The sequence below is a fragment of the Xylocopa sonorina genome, chromosome 8 (assembly GCF_050948175.1).
Source record: "Xylocopa sonorina isolate GNS202 chromosome 8, iyXylSono1_principal, whole genome shotgun sequence".
Lineage (NCBI taxonomy): Eukaryota > Metazoa > Arthropoda > Insecta > Hymenoptera > Apidae > Xylocopa > Xylocopa sonorina.
Window position 1 is genome coordinate 10,952,258 of NC_135200.1, and position 23,184 is coordinate 10,975,441.

Genomic DNA, 23,184 nt, shown 5'->3' on the forward strand with positions numbered 1-23,184 from the left:
CCCCTTCGATTCGCACCATTTTTATTATCCGTTCACCGACCCACGCTCTGCTCTCCGAGCCTCGCGGCGGACCTTGCCTCTCTATTTTCTGTACCTCTGGCTATTTAACCCGCTCCCTGCCGTTCGTTCCGTTGTTTCTGCCCTACTTTTCCTCTTCCTTGTTTTCGCGCGGAACTTTTCGTTGTCGCGATAGAAGCGTTCGCGTGCTGTTCGCTGTTCGACTTGTATTTTTTACGCGGTCAGCGTATGACGGTTCGAAACTTACCTCTGTCGTCTGTAGTCCCGTTTAATTATCGATCGGCAACAGCTCCGCGATCTTCAAGCACCGTGGTACACCAGCGGCAGTGCCGACACATGGAAACTCATTCCTAGAAGAAAAATATCGCGCGGCGAATAAGATTCTGCCGATGCGACGATCGCGATAACGACGCCGTGGAACGAATTAAAGCGGTAACGCGTGCCGGCTAGAATTCTTGCGATTTAAATTCGCGGTCGTCGACGTGGTCCACGGGACGTGCGAGAATGTGCTGGTCGTAATCACGACGGTGGATCGAAGCGACGAAAAAACACCGATTACGATTCTTTCTCTTTTTATTCGCACAGATTCGTTCGCGTTCGTTCGCGCGCGGAACTTCGTAAACGAGATTAATAAGAAAAAAAAAGGACGAGTAATTTCTCGAGAAGTTACCTATAAGGAAAACTGACGCGAGTAGTCTCGCGACGCGATGTATTTCTCGCCTCCTGTGGGAAACACTGAGTGGAGATAATCGAAAGCGGTGGTCGGGAATTGGCGTACGATTCGAATCGAAACGACCGTCCCGCCGGTGCGATGAGAACGACACGTGAGACCGGCGGTCGACAGTGATCGTAGGCGCGCGCGGCCAGACTGACTTCTCTCTGCTCGTCCTCTTTCCCTCGTAGCTCGTACGTCGAGCGTCGTCGCCGTCGGCGTCGTCGTTCCATTCACAGTGCCCGACGCTACTCCGACGCGGCGATGTGCTGCCCAGGCGCATGAGCACTAGCCGCGAAAACGATTCGCAAAAAGGGGGAGGGCGCGCTGGTGCGCTCTGGTCACTTCCTCTCGATCGTTCCGAGCCGTCGTCCTTTTCTTTTCTTTTTTTTTTCTCTTTACCATTTTCTAATTAAGCACCGTTTCCCATTTTTCTTGCACGCTCGTGTCGCAATCCTCCTTTCCGACGGCTCGTTTTCTAGAGAGACGATTTTGACAATCTGCCAGGCACTTGCGCGTGCTTCGACTGTCAAGTTCGCGTTGCCAGATCATCTGTTTCTAATGGTATTTGTACTGGTAATCGTGGACCGTGTCGGTGTGCGCCGCTTGTCTCGTGTACTGCCAATTTGTACCGCACTCCGGTTATAATTATTGTAGTAGCTAAGTGAGATAGCAGCGACGGGAAACTGATTTGTTTCTCGTGTTCGATTTGGCTAAAGCGGAGAACCGCCATTTTCCTTCCCGGTTACATCACGGTTCCGGAAACACTCTGTATTATTAACACCGGCTTCGTAGATGGCGATGTTTTTTTTTGGAATCTCGAGTCAGAGTGTCCGTGAAGAGGAGCGTGTGAGAATGAATTGCGTAGGACAGGGACAGTCACATCTGGTGGCCATTGGTTGCGTTTTACGCACGGACGTTACGTTTATTTCTCTTAAGCCCACCGCTGGTCCACGATCAACGAATATACAGCCTGAAATTGAATGAAACTCGTTTGTTTCTCTACACGCGACAGCGAATGGCGACAGTTGCACAAGTCGCACGCTCGCCTCTTCGAAAATCACAATCTACGGTTTCCCATTCGTACCGATTCTCTCGAGAGCCGGCAGTCAGCGGCAGCCAGGTTGCTCCTGACTCGTGTGCAAATAGAAATTCATGTTTTATTGCGGAAACGGCACACGAGCCGGTTCTTCCGCAAGTTCTTCGAGCTGTCGCCAACGCGGAGTGCCGTGATTCTGTCAGCTGCGGATGAAACCATCCATTATTTGGTGGTAAGAGGTTGTGGGGCGAAAGTCGGTTCGTTCTTGGTCCGTTGCTAGACGTTTACGAGGACCAGAGAGCATGGAGCGGAAGAGATGCTCCATGGAGAACCAGAGGAACGTATCCTGCCCCCTTCGAGTCTCCCAAGTCTGCGTGGATGAAGATTCATTCCTTCGCTTGCATCCACTAGTCGCGATTGCTAATTTCCGTTTCGTAACGCGTCAGCAAAAGCGTATTGAATCCATTCTTTGAATGTTTTATCTGAAAATTATAAAGAATTTTTCCATCGATCATGGTTTCTGTATATAACGGTGCTATGGATTCTTAACAGTATTGGTAATGCAATATTTTGTATACTAACTTTATCGTCAATATCAGCAGCCATTTGTCAGCATTAAGGCTCGTATTCTGAAAGTGTATACCCAAGTATTTGTCACTCTTCGACGTTGATACCAACACTTTCTGATGCATCAACCAGCTATATCTAATACCGTCTCCGGTGACAAATATTGATCGCGCGCGTGCTTCCTCGTAGGGAAATTTATAACTTGGAACGTCTTCCACGCATATGTCCCTTTAAATATATGGGTTCTAACGTGGCACAGAAAATGCGGGACACCGTGCATCACGCGTTTACTTTGGATAAACAAATCTTCGCACGCGGAGATTGCAGGTGAAATATTCGTCTCCCCTCGGTCGCATATTTTATAACTGCAAGAAATCCGGAGCGCCAAAGGGAACGCTAATACGAAAGCGTGATCTATGGAACTTCCATTCCTCGCCGCCTCGTTCAACATTCTTGACTGCCGTTGAATAAGAGGAAAAAAGTTGGAAATGTTCGAATTTAATCGGTGAGACAATAAATCTCCGTTTCTTAAGCGAAGTTCGGTCGCGATCGAGCAAGAACGCGAATGGTTCGGCAAATTTTCGTCAGAGAGAAAAACACGACGGAGGAACCGAGAAGAAACGATCGACACGGCTGTCGATGGTCTCACGCGTGTTTTCACGATAGATCGAGGAGCGGCGGGGGTGAAAGGCGGCGATGTACGGTACCGGAGGCGGATAACCCTCTTTTTTTCGCGTCGCCCGCCGATTACGCGTTACGCAAGTGCGTAAGAACGCGCGGAACTCGCGCGTGACTTGCGTTGGAGAAAGGTGTGCTTCTACCACACCGTCCTGTCCCTTGTCGCGGACGGACTTCTTCGAATTGTCCCCGTACGCGCGCGTCCTCTATTCCATCCGTTGCCAAGGTCTTGGAGCCGCCAGAAAACGAGGCAGCTGTGTACCTTCTGACCTGATATCTGCTCCCACATCGCGAGCTCAAATGATATCACTGACATAAGATTGCATAGATAAGGAATGGAGCCCAAAAAATTCGCGAACGCTGTAAAACATACTGGCACTTGGCCAGATTCAATTTAAATAATTGTACTTTCCGCAAAAAGTACTACCAGCGACTTCTGGCAAAATATATAAGGGAACGCGGAAGAATATAATACACTGGAACAAATGATCAGCGGTATAAATGAAAGTGACCACTGGTAGAAAATTCAGCAGAATTTCGCGCAACCGCCTCCGGGGACGTAACCATTGTCCTCGCAATGGTCACAGCAGATGATTCTTGTTTCGCTCGAGCGTCTCTGCTTCTAATTCCCCAATCATAACGCAGCCGAGCGTAAAAGAAAAAGTAACGGGAGAGGAGAGGAGAGGAAGGATTTCGTATTCAGCTCGATGACGTATCGTGCGAGGTGTATGTACGTATATGTATATCTAGAGCAGACCACGAGCGAAAGGAAGGGAAAAAGAGAAAAAAAGAATCGATCATCCGGCGGGCGTGAAAGTTTCCTCGAGAGATTAGGCTACGGCGCCCTTTCACACTCGATCGAGGTAAATCGCGCAGTTAGCATGGTAATCGCGTCTCCACCGTTGTCGGGCGACGCTTAACAATGGCCGCGGCACGGTCCTCCGCGATTTTCCATCGACTCTCGAGGCGGAGAGGAGCGGCTCGTCCTCGTGTTCGTGGATCATCGTCGCGCGACCCAGTTTTTTCGCCTGCCCGGTTAATTAAATCTTTTTTTGCGTGCACGGACGATCGACGTTCGGTACCAGCCGTTAAACGCTCGTTACGCCTCGTCCTCGCGTTGATAGCGTCATCGAAAATGCGTAAAAAAGAGAAAATTCCGGCCGCGTAATTGCCGGTCCTCGGCTCTTGGTCAATGATCTTAATCTCGTCACGTTGGCGACAACGCGACACGTGACCATCCCACGACTGCTTGCTCGTTTGTTTGCTTTTCCGCGCGATTAAAACTGTCTTTATCTTAATTTATATCTTGCCCGCTTTTTGCCCCTCTGCCAATTTGTAATTGTAACCGGGACAATTAGCGTCTCGTTTTGGGCATGTCGAAAAACTCGCTGAAGATCCGTTCGCTCGATAACGGCTGTTTTTTTTTTATTAAAGCAATAATTTTTTCGTTTCATGTCCGCTATCGCCCGATACTTTCGAGCGTTTGTTTTTGTTTATGCGCTACGAGAAATTGAACACGGGAAAATGATAAAGCGCGTCGACTAATATAGGTCAGGACAGTTTCATAAATTCCTATACGCGCTTTTTCTATTTTACGTTATACAGTGAAAAGGTGCGCGGTGGGGAGGATGCATTAATCGTTTGTACACTCTGTACCATCTCACTCTTATCGTTGAAAAAAAAGGTAGAAGCATGGAGGAAATGGATTTATCGCGAACTTTTCTCGTTTAATACCGCAGGAAACGGGTCATCGAAAGGAGAGCCACCGCGCGAAGCAACCACCGGGACGTTTAACGTTTCGTACGAGAAGATACACCTTCGGGTAGGTGGTCCGAGATCGGCAGCTGTCCCGAGCGCTTGTAAATTAAAAAACAGGTTAGCCTCGGGAGAAAATTCAACTTTGTGACCAGCGTAATCGCACAAAGGGCTATCAATCACTGTACGTGACCGGTTTACTAAAACAATCCCCCGTGTCGTATAGATCGATTCGGTACCATCCTCGATGGCGGAATGAAGTTATCGTCGATCGAACGAGGAGGTGGGTGGCGAAGAGAGGAACAGGTCGAAGAGAGACGAACGGTAAAGTTCAGGGGCGGGTCTGGGGAGCGGACTCACGTAAGAATACGTACGTTAATTCCGTTGCGCGCGTTAATACACACGCCGAATTGCTCCTCGCTTTCTGTTCGCTCGTAATTGCGCCAATTATCCGTGGCAAGCGTGCATGTACGGGCATTTTGAACATAAATTACGGCCGATCGCCGATACGTCCCCGGCGCATCGGCAGAGAAATAAAAGAAACCGAGTCGAATACGTGACCACCGAAAGGTTCTGCCCTTTTTACCGGTACTTTCTCGACAACCGTCGTTCGCAACCGCGCCTCCTCCTCTCTCCGTTGGCTACCGGCCAACTACGATTGTATTATCAGAGATCGCGGGTGCAGTTGCTCGGCTAGTTGTCCCAACTTGCTCGTTAGTTGTATCGCGCGTGGATGTACATGTATAATATTGCACGGAAGTTGAATCGCGCGGAGGAAGTTAAAATTGACGATACCGCATTGTCTTAATGGCCCGAAAAAATGGAGCGACGCGATTCGAACGAGCGCCTGCGCCCGCTCGTGTATCTCGGTGCCCGTTGGCTGTAATTTAAACCGCGCTTTAGGCGGGGCGTCGTTTTAATTCCCGAGGAATACTTTGTGGTCCGCGGTATCAATTTATTGCCGCATTAAGCCCGATAAGAGATTTCCAGCGAAGTGCAATTCTTACAGCGGCAGTTTTACGACCGCGGGACCAACCGGGCCGTTCCAGGAAGCCTGGGATCACGGCCTAACCGCAACGCGTTCGCGCATGTACGCCACCGTTCATTTCTCGAAAATAGAATTATCGAGGAGAGCCGCAGCTCTGCTCTTCGAGCGTGGCTCAGGGGCGAAACTTCCGTTTCAGCCTTCGGGGGGGCGAACGAGAAATTATCGATCCGCTCGAACATCGAAAAAGACTATTGAAGGTCCTCGAACGACACCTGTTGCTCCTCGATCGCGGCGCTCGCCTGGCAAACTCCGTTTCGGCAGTTTTAAGTGCCGGCCAGCTTTTCGACGGATCTCCTCGCGTCGCTGCCGATATATCACTCGGATAATTGTAACCTGCCCGCGGCCTCCGTAAACGCCGTCCCGCGAGAATTACGGCCGTGTATTGATAATAACTTTTCCCGACCGCATAATAACCTGGCAATGGGTTCGATTTTGCGGTACCTGTATCCTCCTGTGTTTATCCTTTCTTTTTTTTTTTTCATTTAATTCCTCCAGTCTGGTAGTGTTTCGTCAAAGAGGAAAAAAAAAAGTGGAAAGAGAAATACAATGCCGGGGGCGTTTTCACGATTCGACGATGCTTGTAGCTGCGGCGCACGTAGTTTCGAAAGTTATTTAATAAGGACCGTTCGATGGCTGATGTCTAGTCGGTCAGTCTGGTTCACGGTTCGTCACGGAAACGTGTATCGCGAGAGGGGACGATAGACGAAAAAATTGGGAAAATCGCTTTTTCAGGATTCCATGTTCCTTGTAGCTGCGCCTCACGTAGTTACGAAAGTTATTTAATAAAGACGGTTCGACAACCGATGTCTAGGCGAAAGTTTCGCCCACATACCGTCGATCTTCGACTTCGAGCGTCGCCTCTTTACGTTCCCCGGAAACGGAAGTCACGGACGCGGCTTGATTAAAACTCCTTCCTTCGCCTCTGCTTTTTTATCTCGCCAAGGAACAGGACCCTCTTTCGTTGGATCGGAGCGCGCGATAAACGATACAAAATTGGGCTCGAACTGCCTTCGAAACATCGTGGTGATAATCGTTCGTTCTTTATTATTATTTGATAACAATTAACGCGAAAAACGACGAAGAGGAAGCCAGGAATCGTCGAGCAGCTCTCGTAGCAGCGGAGCAAGGCTGGCGGCAATATTTAATTTCCTGTTCGACGGGAACGCGGGAAAACAAAGGACGATGGTTCGGAGCCTGTTGAACGTGCTCTCGAATTCAGGCCAAGTCAAAGGGAGGGATCTGTGTATCGTCTACAAAGGATAGATTGCCGCAGGATCGATGAGCTGTAATTTAGGGATAACCCTACCGACCACTGGTAATGTTATTTGGAAACGATTTGTAATTAGCGACGGATAAGGATTAATTCGCTCGCGACGAGCAAACTGATCGGACGTTGCGTCAAAGGACCCACCGGCCATTTAATTGGCTCGTCTCCACATTTCGTTCGAAATGGGAAATCGCGTGAAATTAATAGCTTACCGGTAATTGCGGATGATTAGATAATTGCTGCGAGATAATGAAAAGAGAATACTGTAAGAGATTTGGAAGAATTCGATTCCAGTGATATGCGAAATATTTTAAAGGTTCCTGATAATAGAAAATTTGTCAGAAATGTCGTTCCATTGTCGTACTATGATTTGTCTGCTAGATCGGTACGAATAGTAAACGTTCCGCGAGAAACTTGCGAACAAAATGGTATCCGACGATTGATATTTAAAAAATGCTGAAATATCGGATGCTAGTCGAAGAAAAAGGCGAGAAACCAGATATCGATGCACGACGAAGTGTTTGATAAATTGATCATAGAAGAACGTTTAAGAGACGAGGGAAAGATGGCGCCAGTGGTTCCGCGTCGAGCCATCGGCTTTGGTACTTTTCTTACTTTCCTTCGTCTATCCTTCGAACTTCAAAAGACCGACACGGGGTTGACAAACTCTGTTACCGTCACTGAAAAGTCTGCCCTCAAAATATACTTAAAAAATCGAAGCGTTCATTGCTCGCGCATAATTTCTTCTCGCGAATGAGAGTCTGTTCTCGGTCGAAGCGCTCACGCGATTCCACAGATTATTCCATGGAACACGAATAATTAGTCGAACAGCTCGGGTTCGGTCGCGCAGCGAAAATCGCGTAACGCACGGGAACTTGATTTCCACCGAACTGTGTAACTTCATTAGCGGCGCGATCCCGAAAGGATAAACAATCGTCGTATCGGCGTGGAAACGCGAGGTACCCGCCCTCTCCTCCTTGTTCCGCGCGCAATTCCCGCTTATCGTTTAATGCACGAACGGAATCGAAACGAGCGCGACTGGTTAAAAAAGAGGAGCCGACGAACGGTGCCCGCCAACGGCTACGTGATAAGCGTTAATTTGCATAACGCGCGGCGCGCGTTGTTAGGTTGCTCGCTGGTATCAACGCTTGGAGGACCGAGAGGGGGAATCGATCGGGCCCAGTTTTCGTGAATGCACCGGGTAATCCAAGAAATTACCGCTCGAAACGGGCACCATTTGTTCCACGTCCGTTATTGCGACACGCGAAACATGCGAATGCGCGGGCTAGATAAGGGAGAACGAAAGGCAAACGTGTCTCCTACGATGAATAGCGTTTTCTGGGGATTAGTATTACAACGGCGGTCACTCGGTTCCGTCCACCGGAATGAAAAATCATTATTGTCCACGGCCCTGTTTCAACGCGATGCAATTTCCGTCCGGTTTCACTTTACCCTTTCGACCCCGATCCTCCATCTACCCTGGAAACCTCTCCACACGCGCGGGCATACCAAAATTTACTTCGTTCTTGAGGTTCGTTTGCTCGCAAGTCTGCAAATTTTCCACGAAAACTGAGATTTCTCTTGTTTGTATAAAGTATCAGCGATGTAGATATACCTGTGGCTGGTACAGAGGGTTAACTCTTTCTTCTTCGCGATAAGAAAAAGTGGAAATATTATTTTTACATTATTTTAACTTGGAACAATGCGATAGCATAGCGTTCGTAGTATTAACGTCGTACTAAGGGGTTGGAAGTTGTCGTTAGACTCGTATTTACTTAACATCGTCGACAGAAAAACCTCAAGTTAGAGCCAGTGTTTCGAAATCTCGTGGGTCGTTGAAGGGTTAATCCGAGAGCAGGATTAAGAGCGGACGGGTCGGCGGTCGCGAGGAATTAGCAGGGCCGAGGCGAGACTCGTTAATTAATTATGCATACCTTCTTTCCCTTTTCGATTCGCCTCTCGTAGCCCGTGGCTTCTCGTGCGCGACCTCATCCCGCGCCCGCCGTGCCGCGCGTTGAAACAGAGCGGTGCGGCGGGTAATTGGAAATCAATACTTAGTATCCAGCCCTCGAAACATTCTTGCCTTGACGAAAAAGCGGTCGTGACCCCTCTTCAGCCGCGAAGAAGCCGCCACTTGCTCGAGTAGCTGAGCCTCGCCTTACGTACGAGCCCTCGTTATCCCTTTTTGCGCGACGCGATCCGATTCGCACCCCGTTCAGCGTCTCCAACCTACCCCTTTCCACCGAAGCTTTCCAGCTGGCGATCAGTTTTTTTCCAACGATTCCGAGAGGATGGAGGGGGTACGTCGAATTCTTTTTTCTCCTCTCCACAGCGACCTACTTTTAGGGTACACGGCGGTCTCTCGAAGGTTAGCCTCGAAATAGGAAGCCAGCGCGGTGCTACCCGGAAGTGGTGGACTGCCGCGAAGCTGTTGCGATACACCACCGCTCGCTCGTGCGAATATCCGAGCGCCTCGGTTTTGTTTAACGGAGGTCGAGGTTTTTCCAGCGGGGTTTTACGCGCGATTTTTACGCGACTCGATTTCCTGGATCGGCCAGCGTATAGTCCGTTTATTGGCCGTTTTCCGTCCCGGTGGAAAGTTTAATCGAGCCGCGGGGGAACTTGACCCCGCCGGGGGATCGCGTGTTCCCTTTTCTTTTACGGGCTCCCGCTCTTATTGGCGTCCGAACGGAATTTATCTCGTAAAATATTAATATGGATAAGTTCCACAGATTTTTAAAAGCTCTCCGCTTTATGGACCATTACTTTCCTAGTTTTACGAGCCACCTACGTCCTTTAACTTGAACGGCGTAACCTTTATCGGCCGGGACTGCGAGGCTATTGTACGCGAAACACTCGATACGCTTTCCGGAGTAAAAAATTCTCCTGTCCGTCAATTGAATTCGTAATTGAAGTTCGAGGAACTTGTAGCTTCCTCCCTCAGCCCCTTCTGATCATCGATCTTACTTTAAAATCGTCAATTTCCATCAACGAAAGACAATATGTGTTCAGACAGCGGAAGGTTGAAAGCTTTTCGTTCGAGATCGGTTTAGCACGACAGGAGGCGAGGAAGATTGCGATTCGAAGTCGCGACGTTAAGAAGCCTCGAGGCTCCATCGATACGTCGCGTCGCCTCGAAGAGAAATTCGACGTCGTTCGAATGCGCGCCGCGTCGCGACGTTCTCGATCGAAAGTCGATCCGGCTGACTGTCGGGCCGCTTCTCTTTCTCTCTTTCTCTCTCTCTCTCTTGGTTAATAGAATAAAAATCGCTGCTCGAAGAATGTCGTCACGTCTAGGCGAATCTCCGTCGCCTAACGACGGCGGAGTACGCAGCGATATGCGTGCACGGGGATGCATTGTTGCCGATAGAAACCGTTCGATGCGTTAATCCGTACGTGATTCGCATTCACCCCGTCCGCTGTATTCGACGCGTATCAATTTGCGCAGTTGCATTGCATTACGAACGATGCAGTTCCATATGATCGCGATAAACGGTATACTGAATGTTTTAATACCTCAATTACTGAAATATTCACCGTCCGTAATGCACAGTTTCGGTACGCGAAACGATCGATGAATAGTTTATGCGCGATTCGATTAGTTCGTTATTTGAAAATTCCATTGTATTACGAACCGGGTAATTATACATGGTCCCGATGAAAAAGCGAACGCGTCGAACCTCTTGAATTACTAAAATATTTAAGGCTCGCAGTGCAGGTATTCGCGTGGAATAGTTCACGCACGGCTCGATGAAAGCATTATTTTGGAATTCCATTGTATTTTAAACGAAATAATTACACGCAGCCACAACGAAACGGAAAATACATAGAGCTTGACCGCTGGAATTACCAAAATATCTGAAACTTGCTGCGCGTTCGAAATTCGAACGATCGATGACCAGTCCTCTGTGTTGGTGATTCGCAAAAATTACGTATTCGATCAATTCGCTTATCTAACGAGGAAATTGTTATCGATTATTGCACGGTAACTCCCACAGGCATGGGACTTGGTTGGCTTTTAAAAAGAGCGAGGCAACAATGCGGTCGGTACTTTGATTAGAAGGTGCGATAGTCTCGCGCGCGTTCCCTCGTTACTCGGTTAACACTGGTCCCCCGATACCGTCCCACCCCGAATTATGCATACACATGCCTGAAACTTACCAGTTTCGGTCAATTTCAGCCCCACTCCCGTGGTTTAATTCGATGCATTTCGCAGCAGCTGGATTCCTGTTATATTCCGGCAACGAATTCGATTCGAAACGCGCATGTTCGCCTCGCGACCGGACATATACCTACCCCTTTCCAGTAATAACTCTGTCTCGACGATAATTGGACGGATAACGTTGTTAGCGGGGTTACTTAGTGCTAATAGCGTTTTTCTTGCTGCCACTAAGAAGGCGCCATTAGCCAGTAATTAGAAAATTGCTCGGACGGTCGAAGTTGAGATGGTCCTCCTGGGAGAGGAACCGGTCGATCATGCATCGAACGGTGATTTCAGACTCTGCGTCAATCGAACGTTAAACCGTATCGAAACTTTTAATCAGCCATAAATCTGCCATAGGCGCCTTCGATTCTCTTATTTATAATCGACGATCGGCAATTCACGACGCGAGATCACGAACACGGGTAAAAATAAATATACCCACCGGCGCTCGCAATTCGGGCTCAATTCGAGCTCTGATTATACTTCGCCTCTTTTTTACGCTCGTAGCCTTCGAAGAAAGCGATTCGAATCGACGATCGAGGCTGAGATTCCCGCCTGCGAATGGATAAACCGATATTACGTGTAATACAAGGTTTAAACGGCTCCGAATCTGGCACAATGTCGAATACTTAACGCTTCGCGAGCGCGGTCGTTACGAGAAGGCGACAGGGCGCCTCTTCTCGTTCGTGGAAGGCAGAATGTCGCGATTTAATAACAGGCCGCGCGAGCTTTCCAGGGCGTTCGTGACGAAATTCGGCGGGCGCCAGTTAGGTGGGTTCGTAATTAAAGTTATTAAAGAGTGGAAGCGCGCCGGGCGGCGGAAGTAGGGGGCGTGTGCCTCGTCGGCAGACGGATTTGGAAAAACGTAATGAGAAACGCCGCTGTCGAAACCCGTCCCCCTCCTACCGCGGTGGCGAATTTAATTATCGTCCGGGAAAATATTTTAATTCGCCCTTTCCACCGGCCGCCGTGACATATTCGAAAGAGTTACGCGTTTTTCGCACGAGAAACGCCGGGAAAAGAGTGGATTAAAGTCCTCTTTGTACGCGACGCCGTTCCACCGTGCGCACGCATTTAATTACGTTTAAAGGCGTGCGCTTTTGTCGAGCAATATTTTCGCGTCGCCTTTGGAATGCCTCCCGCGTACCACTGCCGAGTAATTAATTCTAAACGCCGAAAATCCGGCGTGTTTTCAATCGTTTCGCGTGCACGTGTTCGCGCCTGCAGGAATTTCGTGCGATTTCGATTAACTTTTTTTAATGGAAATCCGGGAGTTCGGCTTGCTATGATTTCAGTTCAGATTCGATGTTTTTGTTTTTGTTTTTTCTTTTAGAAACGCGTTACATTCTCTGTTTTACGGTCAATGCGATGTTCTCGATATTCCGTCTCGCGCAAGTCACCCTTCTCATCTCGAAGAGTACGCTGTCCTCCTTCTCGTCTCCTCCCATTGTTCGCAACCCCAGGAATTTTCTCGTCCGCTCGGCTGACTGGCAAGTGGACCAGTAAATGGACATAAAAATGGCCGGACCGGGCGAGAACGGACGAGCGTCGAAGCAGAAGTCAAGCAAACGTAAATTCCTGAGTCGAGTCAGATACTCGTCGCATGCGTCGAGGAATGTTTAGCTTCTGCCTCGCTTCTTGTTCTTCGGCAAAAGGAAAAAAAAAAAGAAAGAAAAAGGGAGAACACCGCTGCTGGTTTAGCGGCCGCAATCGAATAAAACGGAAATCGATGGAGCGGTGGTCTCGGATGAGAAAGTTGCGGGTAGTCTCGAATTTAATTATGTTCCGGGGGGGAAAAGAAAGAAAACCGTTACATCCGTTCTCGACCACTAATTGACATTAATTCTACGAGAGGAATTCCCATTCGACTGGTAACAGGCGCGAGGGGTTGCTCCTTCCTCGTATCGACTTCCCGGCTGTAACGTCATCTGAATATCGATGGAGCAAAACAATTGCGTTCGCTCGCTAGGAGAGCCGAGGATCCCATTGCACGAAACCGGTCAACTGTATTGCCTTTTACATAAGTTTTTATATAAGTTGCAAGGGGAAACTGTTCGAGGGATATTGTACGGCCGCGGGAGTTCTGCGTCAGATTTTATTGCGCCCGAGGAAAAAAAAAGATTGCGAGGCCAAGGAAATAAAAGGTAAGGGTAGGGCAGAGAAATTGAAGGGAAGTGATCGATATTTCTCGCCCGATGTTTCTTTCATCCTCGACGGCACGCTCCCATTGACTCTTCGTCTATGTTCCGTGCGATCTGATTCTCCTTTGTATCCTTAGATCCATTCGGATATAAACTTACCTAATTCTGATGTGATTTCGTCGAAAATGCATCGCTGTTGCGCGAAGGCGAGGACATGAATGATAAACGTGGGGACAAGAGGTAAAAAAGTAAAACGGGTCAGGATAAACTTTTGTAATTACGTATGACACATCTCGATTAGTCGTAATTTACACATGGAATTAAGATTGATCTCACACAGGGAACATCGATATATATTTACAATCGCTTACACAGAATCGTTTCTCTCGCAATTCTACACTCGCGCTTTCTTCTTCCTCCTGCTGGAAGTATCGAGAGTTCTACGTGATTCGCCTCTGTTTCTCCCATCCGTCGACACGATTAAACACGCGCGATCCATTTCCTAAGTGTTGTACAAGGTATAATTAAAATGACGATTAAACGCGCGACGCGTTCGCTTGTTACAATTATACAATTGATTTATCTGTTACTTATGTTGTAGCGCGACTTACGATACGTGTACCTGCCGTCCTATTCGTTTTGCAAACACGAGATCGTATCGAAGAGATGAAGACGGCGGTAAATGTTAGACGACAGAGATTGAACGACAGCTACGTTTCGTTCCAACGAGTTCGGTGAGTCATTCGATTTAAGTCAAACGTCCAAGTCATACGCTCCTCCTAGAATAATATTTTACATCGTTGTCACGTTCATTCGATACATGGTAAAGCTTGCACGATCTCCGATACGAACGGTGGTCGATATACAATTCTTAGCATTCTCAACGCACACTCTGAACAGAATTGTATAAAAATAATACGCTCGAACTCAATCGAAAAATGGAAGGTACATCTTCGTGTTAATCGAATCGCTTATGTATAGTACTGAGAATATTTATTCAACTTACACGTGGTGCGCACGTTTTCCCTAAGCACGGCAAAGTAACAAAATGATTCATACTTAATTTATGCTGACCTTGCGCGTGTCGCGAGAACGGCGAAGCCACGTGTACGATTAAGACGAAAATCACGCGAGATGGGAAATATCGAGAACTTCTCGTTGCTTTTACTAGCGCGGGACGAACAAGTCTGGCGAAATCTGGAGTCGTTGAACGTTCTTGGTTAACCGCCAATGCCTACGGACGTGAACCCAAGTTGACGGAAACGTGTGCGATGGAATTTCGGGAATTCGTGGCGCAGCTTTGCCCCGGTGCATTCGCATTCCCCTTGGGGTGGATTCCGGGGGTTGGTCGGGGCCAGAAACGTGGCCAGCATCCGCAGCGTCGCGTAAACAGGGAAATACCGTCTACGTCTCTGTTTCCGGTGCTGGCAGCCCGCGATTCTTTCGCCCCGTTTAATTCGACTATTCGTACGTTCGACCGCGAATTAATTATCGTCTTCGCTCGCTTTAGGGTCACGTGTTTAATTGCGATGCGCTCAAGGCGATCGAGGTAGTCGAGGTTCGAGTCGTTCGCGCGGAACCGTTGCGTTTCGACGCTGCATCGTCGATGCTTCGAAGAAACAAGGAAGTTCATAACAATTCCCGCAACGTTTAGTTTTGCTTAATAATATTCAACGGAGCCGCGCTGTGACATGGTAACAGTCTGTTGATCCTCCGAGTTGACGTTCAGTTCCCTGAACAGGAGATATCTCCGTAAACCGCACGCAGCACGTTGAATCTGCGTACTCTGTCGCAGCAATGTAACCGTCCAAGTGGAACTTTACGATTTTCCTCTCTCATTCTACGCCGCTTCCTCGAAGAGCGTGCAAACGCTCAGCCGAAGAGGAACTTATCCATCCGCCGCGTTACGAACGAGGATCCTTATCGTCGAATGTAATATTTATTTCGCATCGATCGCCAGAACCGTCAACGCCTTCCCCTTCTAACCTCATTCAGTCCAGCCACTCCGAATGCGAAACGTATTTTCGCGGTCGTCGAATAGACTGTATCCGACTTTGAAGAATACGATGTCATAATAGGAGGTAGCTGCGGTTTTGTAGGCGACCTATGAAAATCGCTGGAAAAAGAAGATGCAAGGGGAAGAGCGAGAAAGGCTACGCGCTCTTTGCCTCTCGTAAATCCCCGGCTTTTTGTCTGAAACCCGCAGTCGAACCTTCAGGTGAAACTTTCCGACGTATTCCACGGAAAAGTCTCATTTGCAAGGCGAAGATGCGCGGCGACGAGCACGGGATCGCGAAGGAAACAGCCCGCCGGAAGCGAATAACGCTCGCGAGTTCACCGCCGACCCACGCCGCTGGATAAATTATTTTCAACTTCCTACGGAACTTCCGAGTAACTAGTCGCGGAAGTCGCTTAATCTCTCAGCCGGCGCCGTGAAATCGCTTCGCTTAATAGTATTCTTTGGATGGATCCTTCGATTTGGGCCAATTATTCGCACAAGAAGGGCTAATCATTTCATTCACCAGAAGAGCCAATTATTTCGCTCACGAGATACGCTAATTGTTGTTCGACGCTTAGCCGTGCTGTTTTTCTTTAAATGAAAGCGTTGCTTCCTGCAAAGTGGCAAACTCTTGCACGCGGTGTATAATCGAGCTCTATTCCCATCCTCTCTGACCAAAGTGGGCAAAGCAATTAGAAGGAGCAATTGTAAGGGACGCAGGTTTCCCGTCGAAGAATCTAACGACACTTTTCCTCCCTCGCGTCAATCAAACCCAATTTCCTCCGTGCAATCTTCGCCGAAGTTTCATCAAGATTACCCGCTTGGCAGACGTTCATCGGAAATCGATCGTTCGCCGAGGGCAACCAAGTTCTCGATCGAACATTGTTCACAACCCGTTGTTCTGTAATTCATTAAAACAGTCGCCGACTGACGGTTTCCCGTGGCCATTAACAATCAAGCCCGCGTCCATCGACACGGACGAAACGAACTCCCTGCAGCCAGGTATATCCGTTGCACGCAGATCGTTACTTCCGAGTGGTACTCGATGTTCCGTGGCGATCGTTCGAGTTTCTCTGAGATTTGTTTTCCTTCGATCTGCTCGTGGAGAAGAGTTTTCGAAACGAGTCATCAACGAGACGAAGACGTTGTTCCGCGATAAAGGAAGTGGTTATGGTAGCAACATTAATAGGAGCGGAGAACGGAGCCATTTAAGACCAGGCTATTGGCAGCGATCACCAACATTTTAATCGCGACGGATAAAGGGGAAAGGTCGATCGTAAACTCGAAGCTAGCAGGACAGTACACGATATTGATGGAACGCGATCTCGTTACGCGTTACATTGTCGAACTCGACGGGATTGACTGCATCGACGTCGATGTCCATCGCTGAATACGCGACGAGCCTGGTCGACGGTAATTAACGCGTGTCCGACGAGTTGGTCAGTTTGTAATTCGGGATTAAACTGCCGTGAATTTGTTTCAATCCGTCGCTGGTAACATCGAGCGAATCGCAGGATATTTTCGTATCATTGTTTTTCAAATATTAATCACGCGTGTCATTTTTGATCGTTCTCCTCTCGATCGATAAAATGGCACACGCGCGAGACGAATTTCGGTTCGCGTTACTTTCGAAAGTCATCGACGATGCTAAATCATCGCGGTACCACCTTCGCGGACTAATTATCGCTGGAAACTGTTGACCAGTGGGAAACGGCAGGAAAAGGGTGGCTCGCCGGATGAAGTCGGATAGGGCGGTAACCGCTCAATTAGCGAGCTTCGAATGCAGTTCGTGCTAAACAGTTCCCGAACAAGGAAACCACCGACAGAGAAACTAAAGCGCAACGATTACGTTAATCTCGAAACGGGTAGCCAATTAAATGTAGCCGTGGCGCTCTTAGCTGGCCGTAAGTTTCTAATCTTCAAATTTTGCTAATTATTCAGCTGCGGTTTGAGGTTATCTCCGTGCCTTGAAACAAAACCGATCCAAGTGAAAGTAAAAATTGCAATGTCCACTGTATGAAAACTAATTTGTAGCGGTTATTTTTGTATAGGCGGTAAATAGAAATTGCCACGTTGTTCGTCGTTGGTCCGAGTACCATCGATTACCCGAGGGCTCCCTCGGGAATTTCGCTGGGGACGCGAGATCGATCATCCCGGACGTTTAAGCGTCACGCGGCATTCGTTACCTAAACATCCCCGTTTCCGTCGCGCGGTGGGCGACGTGACGCGTCATTCCATTTCGAAAGTTCTCGGAAAGCGTAATAACAAGTGGCATCGAAGGTGGGGGCGCGCGACAGTCAGAAAGCGAGCTTGATTATCTCAATCAGCATATGCATGACCAATTTCATTTGCTTGGTAATCGAGTTTCAAAAAAGGATCTATAACGTCTCCCGGATTAACCGAACGCATCACATCTCCTCGTATTATTCAATCGTTCTCATCCTCATTTCGGAAACACACTCTCCGCTTTGATTTCGAATCGTTTCGCACGCGAAACTCTGGAATCAAACACTCTGTTTTTCTCCTACGATACCATATCCATCTATCGAAAGTCTTTGAGACATGAATTTTTCCAATCTCACATCGAGAATGTATTCTGAAATGATAATTTTCACGAGATTAAGCGGTTCCGTTTACACAGTACACGATAATCCGAGTCGTGGGCTAGCAAAAGTTGGTCGTGGCCACGCGGTTTGCCCAGCAATGGAACGCCAGACGGTCACACGACCCGGTCTCGTAACACTGTCACAGGCTTTACGTTTTCCTGCGTGTCAACCGTTGTTAACCAGCACACATCCCGCCTGTTCTCTCGCAGGATGTCCGTGTTAGTTCTGGGAAACTCCGAGCGGACTGTTGCGTGCGGGAGGAAGTCGAACCGCACAGCTCTCGCAAATCGCTCGCGGAGGAAACTCCGATCCTCCGGAGGATCGATATCGCGTGGACTTTATTTGTCCTCCGGCGCGACGCGTACGGTGGAGTTTCTCTCGGTCCGTGGCGAGAACCGTAAATTCCAGCAGCGAAAGGGAGGGTTCTTTCGAGGCGCGAATAATTCCATCGTATCGCCGGCTTTTATCGACGTTTCTTCGGCGACGTTACTCGCGCGACCAGCCGACGGTATGAATGGAGCCGAGCAGAAAAGGAGAACGCGTGCCGCTCGCTCTCGCTATTATTATCACGTGCTGCGCGTTCCGACGCGATAAGTCTCCAGACATTTCGTGAATACGAACACGAATCGACGCAGCTTGAAAGCTCGGACACGGAACCTTTCGACGTTACAAAAATTTAGATTTCGACGTGTACATCTACTTTTAAGACGGGGTGATACCGTTCTCAGATTTAACCACGGATGGCTCGATTTCGTGTTTGCCTCGAGCGGAATATACGCTTCGAGCTTGAAATAATTGAACGAGTCGAATGGTATCGAATAAGTATTTATTGCGTCACTATCCGTTTATATAGTACGCGTATTTTCAGCATTGCTACATAAACGCTGGTTTTGTCGTTGAATTCTATTTTTACGCTAGAAGAATAGACGTTCCTCGATCGACTTCTGGCCCCGTTTCTTTCCACGTTTCGCATCGGGCTTCGTCTTCCGGGCGGAATTTCAGGCGATCGCCGGTGAAAGAAGCTGAAACGCGCGGCGAACCATATGTAAAATAGAGTCGGTCACGAGTTAATCGCCGGTGAACCGTACGCTTCTCCGCTCCTCCATTTGCTTCTCCTTGGGTTGTGCAAATCGTGACGTGCCACGTGCTGAATGCAAATTCTCCACGAGTAATGAAGAAACTACGGGCTAAAATAAAACACGTGCTCCCGTTTCTCTTGCCCGTGCTCCCTTTTTGTATTCACCGAGATTTCTCCCCGCTGACCTCCGAACGTTTCTCCTATCGCGTGGTTTTAGGTTCAAAACCTGTCGACGGTGGAAAAATGTTATTTTTCAAACCGCAAGGGTTAAAGAAAATAGAAACCGTCCCTACGTTTGAGATAAAAACGCGTTCGTTATAAACTATTAGGAATTGAGCACCCAGCGTGAATAATACGGTCATCCCTGATCTTCGATTTTCTCACCTCGACCTACGCGCGATTAACTCTCAAACGATTAAATCCTCGAGCGCAAGGAAGCACCCCTCCGCGAGGGTGGGTGTCGGTAAAAATCAACGGCGGCGCGTACGCCTCCGCGATAACCATTTCGCGGGCCATTAATCTCGCTTTTCTCTTCCAAAACTCTTGTTCCGTACCGATTTTCGATGCGCAGCGACATCGCATTTCCGAGGTGTTACTTCGTATCGGCGGGATATTTAGTCGCACCACTGACTATTCGCTACGATTGAGTTGTAAGCGAGGAGGGAAAAATCTGTTCTTCGTCCGGATGCACGCGAGATTGCGCGAAAATTGCGCGAAAAAGTTCCGCGTATTTATTTCCCGTCGCCAACGAACTTATGAAAATTCGATGCGCCCAGATCGAAGGAGCAACCCCGTGTCTCAGCGGAGGATCCTCGAGATTTACGCCCCGATGCCAGCCGGGTCGCCGATAGGGGATGCCGCGGTCATAAGTTCCGCGATATCTCGCGCTCGAATTTTATTTCATCGAGCACCGTTTCAGAATCTCCCATTCGTTTCAAAGTTTCGAGTGGAACGAGCGTCGGTTATGGGTGTCCTTGAATTCCGCGGGGATGCTCGCGGTCGCGATCGTAACGCGGCGTTTCATTGACGAGGTCGTAAAGCAGGCGGATTTTAATTATCGTCGGGACGGGGTGGAGCTGTCTACGCCCACGTTCATCTACGATTCCATAACTCCTCTTTCGATATAAATGAATTCCAATCTCGCTGCGAGTATCGCGATGGAAAATAGACACTTTCGATAGGGTTCTTCTATTTTCTTTTCAATTATCGGACGATGGATGCTTGTGCAATTTCATCAACGTCCCTAGTTCATTAATGAATAATTAAATTATACATACAATAAACATTCAATCTTAGATACGAAAAGTTTGCGCGAGACGGGGTGAACGTAAGGGCGCGAATGGAACGTAGAAACGATTCTTTTCGCTCGTTCGTCACATCAAGCATAAACGAGGCTTTGTTTTAATCTCGAGTACCGTTCGGTACAGCGAATCGCGTTCCCCGTCTCGCTTTCAGTCGTATAAAGACCTCGCGATTAAATGGCCCGCCCTCGCAGTCTGCTCCGTAACGCCCGCATCCGACCCGCATTAAAATTTAAATGTGATTGCAGTTTCGTTTAACGAAATTAAATAAGAATTCCGTGGCTCGGCTGCCGTCTAACGACCGTAACGACGGTCTTCGAGCAAAGCGCGTGCCGGCTCCTTTCGCGTTATTTTACCATTTCTAACGCGATAGCGTCGCGAAGAGGGTGAAACTCATCGCCCACGTCTCGCATCTCCGTCCTGTAAGTGGGTTGCTCTCGATGCAATTACTCCTGACCGCCAATTACCTTCGACACGTGTCATCTACGCCGTCGCTCAAAGGTATTCGAATATTCGCTCATCTTAGGAGCACGTCATTTTTTCTCGAATTATTGTTAATTAATCGCGAGCAATATTGCTTAGTTATATATTGGATTGTGGAAGTTAGAGAAAGAAGATTCTGCAAACGATTAAAAATATATTACCTCGCTCGTATTGTAAGACGGCTACGAATCGCAGAGCTATTAATTAACACATTTCGGTAGCGTTCGTGTTCCGTTACTATAAATCGACCAAAGTGCCCGGATATTTACGAGCGGCGGTGTAAATGGCGCGATTCACAGCACTTCGCGTGGGAAACTCACGTGAAAATCCGGAAATATCCGTTCCGTGGAACCGTGGACATTTATCGAACAAAATATACCAGCAGCGCGTCCGTCATCGTTTCGAAAACATTCGACACTGCTCTCGAATAAAAAAACCGGACCAGTCTCTCTGTTCTTTTTCTAGTGGCCCTCTGTTACGATGGATTTCGCTCGCGAGAGCCACGCCCGTGTTCGATTAAAAGTCCCTGTTCGGCAGCCAAAGGACCACGAAAACGCTTCGTCCGATGATCGATTCCACGGTTTAAATTTCGCAGCTGTCTGAAACCCTCTCCAACATTCGCGCGCGTGAAGTTTCGTCCAAGAAGATGTTTGAAAAATTCAGTAAAAAGAACAGTGCTGGGAGGTACGCGCGGTCATAAATCTGAACAGTGGTCTTTGCAGTGTCGCGAAATCGCTCGCGAGTCCAACTCGCGCTATTTGCCAAGAAGGTGTCCAGGAAAAATGAACATCCCAGCCTGTTCTGGCAGAGAACGCCGTACTTACACGCGTCAGAGAGTGGCGTGAACTTTTCGAAGGTGTCAAATATTTGCTCGACCGTTTACGCGAACTGCTCTGGAAGGTCGATCGTAAACATCGCTCCTCTTTGCGTCGTTGTGTTTCCAAACGGTGAAAAATTGGCGAAAATGGTACTCGTTCCCGTTTGTACCGTTCCGGCGAAGTCTTGTGACGGAATTACGCGACGCGAAAGAGAGAATTCAGGGTGGCTGGGGAAAGGTGCGAGCACGTTCAGAGGTACGATTACGCGTTTCGATTCGAAGTCAGTCGGATTACGGCGGTGCTTCGTGGCGCGCGCTGGTAGAATCAACACACAGAGGCGAGCACGTGCTGGAGGAAAATGGTTTAGAGCGATATTAGAAACATTATCGGGGTTGATATATCGCGGGGCTTATCGAGGAACGTTACGAGAGCTGGCTACGGTTTTACCCTGAACCCGCGCGAAAAAGAATTCCGTCGAAGCCGTTGCCTCCGCGGTAGATAAACAACGTGAAAGAAATAGGAAACTTCAGAGTGGGTTCGATCGTGGGTGCTTCTGACGGGTGGTTAAATGAATTCTCCCAAGCATTTCGTTATCTCTTTTATCCGCTTTCTGTAAGTCTGACGAACATTGGGGAAATTTATTTTTCAACTTACCACTCGCGCTGGAAGCGTCTCGCAAAAAATGCTACCGATCGATATCGAAGCGATCGAAGTTCGACTAGATAATTAAATAGTCCTGCGAAGAATAAAATCTGAATGTTTACAGTGGCGTAAAAAAGAAAGGACGTGTTTCTACGTCACGGGAGTAATTCGTAAAATATTTAGTCGAACATTTTCAAAGGATACCATTCCGTTCAACTCGGTTACCAGGCACAAAAGAAATACGCGGTGAATGGATTCGATTTGTAATTGTTACCACAATCAACAAAGCCCGGTGTAACGACATTTTCGTCTCGACGGAATTACGATCGCGAAATGAATTGAAACGAGAAAGAATGGGAAAGGGTCGGCTGGAACGATACGCGTGCCGTTATCGCCGCGAGATAAGTTTCCCAGCGCGATGAAATTTCCCCGCTCGTTTGATTGCTCGATTCACGTCCATCTCGCGAGCGCACGCTAATTGCTTATGCGCAATTAACGTTAATTCGTCAGTCAGCTGTGCGTTTCCCATCCCATGTTCGATCACTTTTCACGTCGAATTGTTATTCATTCGCTTCTCCGCTCCGAAATTGTAAAATTCCGCTCTGGGACGCGGCACGGAGTACCTTTTATCTTATTAGCAGAGAGGAAAGAGGTGAGAATATGATTGAATTACCATCACGGTGTAAAACGATCCTTTTCTCGTCAATTTCAAGCGATGGATCGCGTAAAATCCATGAAACGCGCGGCTCCGCTCGAACTTTCAGGTGTACCTATGGAAATCGCCGCTAAGAATTTCATTATCGATGGTTAATGGTGAATGTTCCGGGT

General features: G+C 48.3%; 1 protein-coding gene across 1 annotated transcript in view; it reads right to left on the minus strand.

The window, feature by feature from the left end:
• LOC143426469 (receptor-type guanylate cyclase Gyc76C) overlaps positions 1-361 on the minus strand; it is a 90,112-nt gene extending 89,751 nt beyond the window's left edge. Inside the window, exon 1 of the transcript XR_013102148.1 lies at positions 266-361. The gene's annotated coding sequence lies outside the window, so the exon portion shown is untranslated. The remainder of the gene's footprint in view (positions 1-265) is intronic.
• Positions 362-23,184: the final 22,823 nt, after the last annotated feature.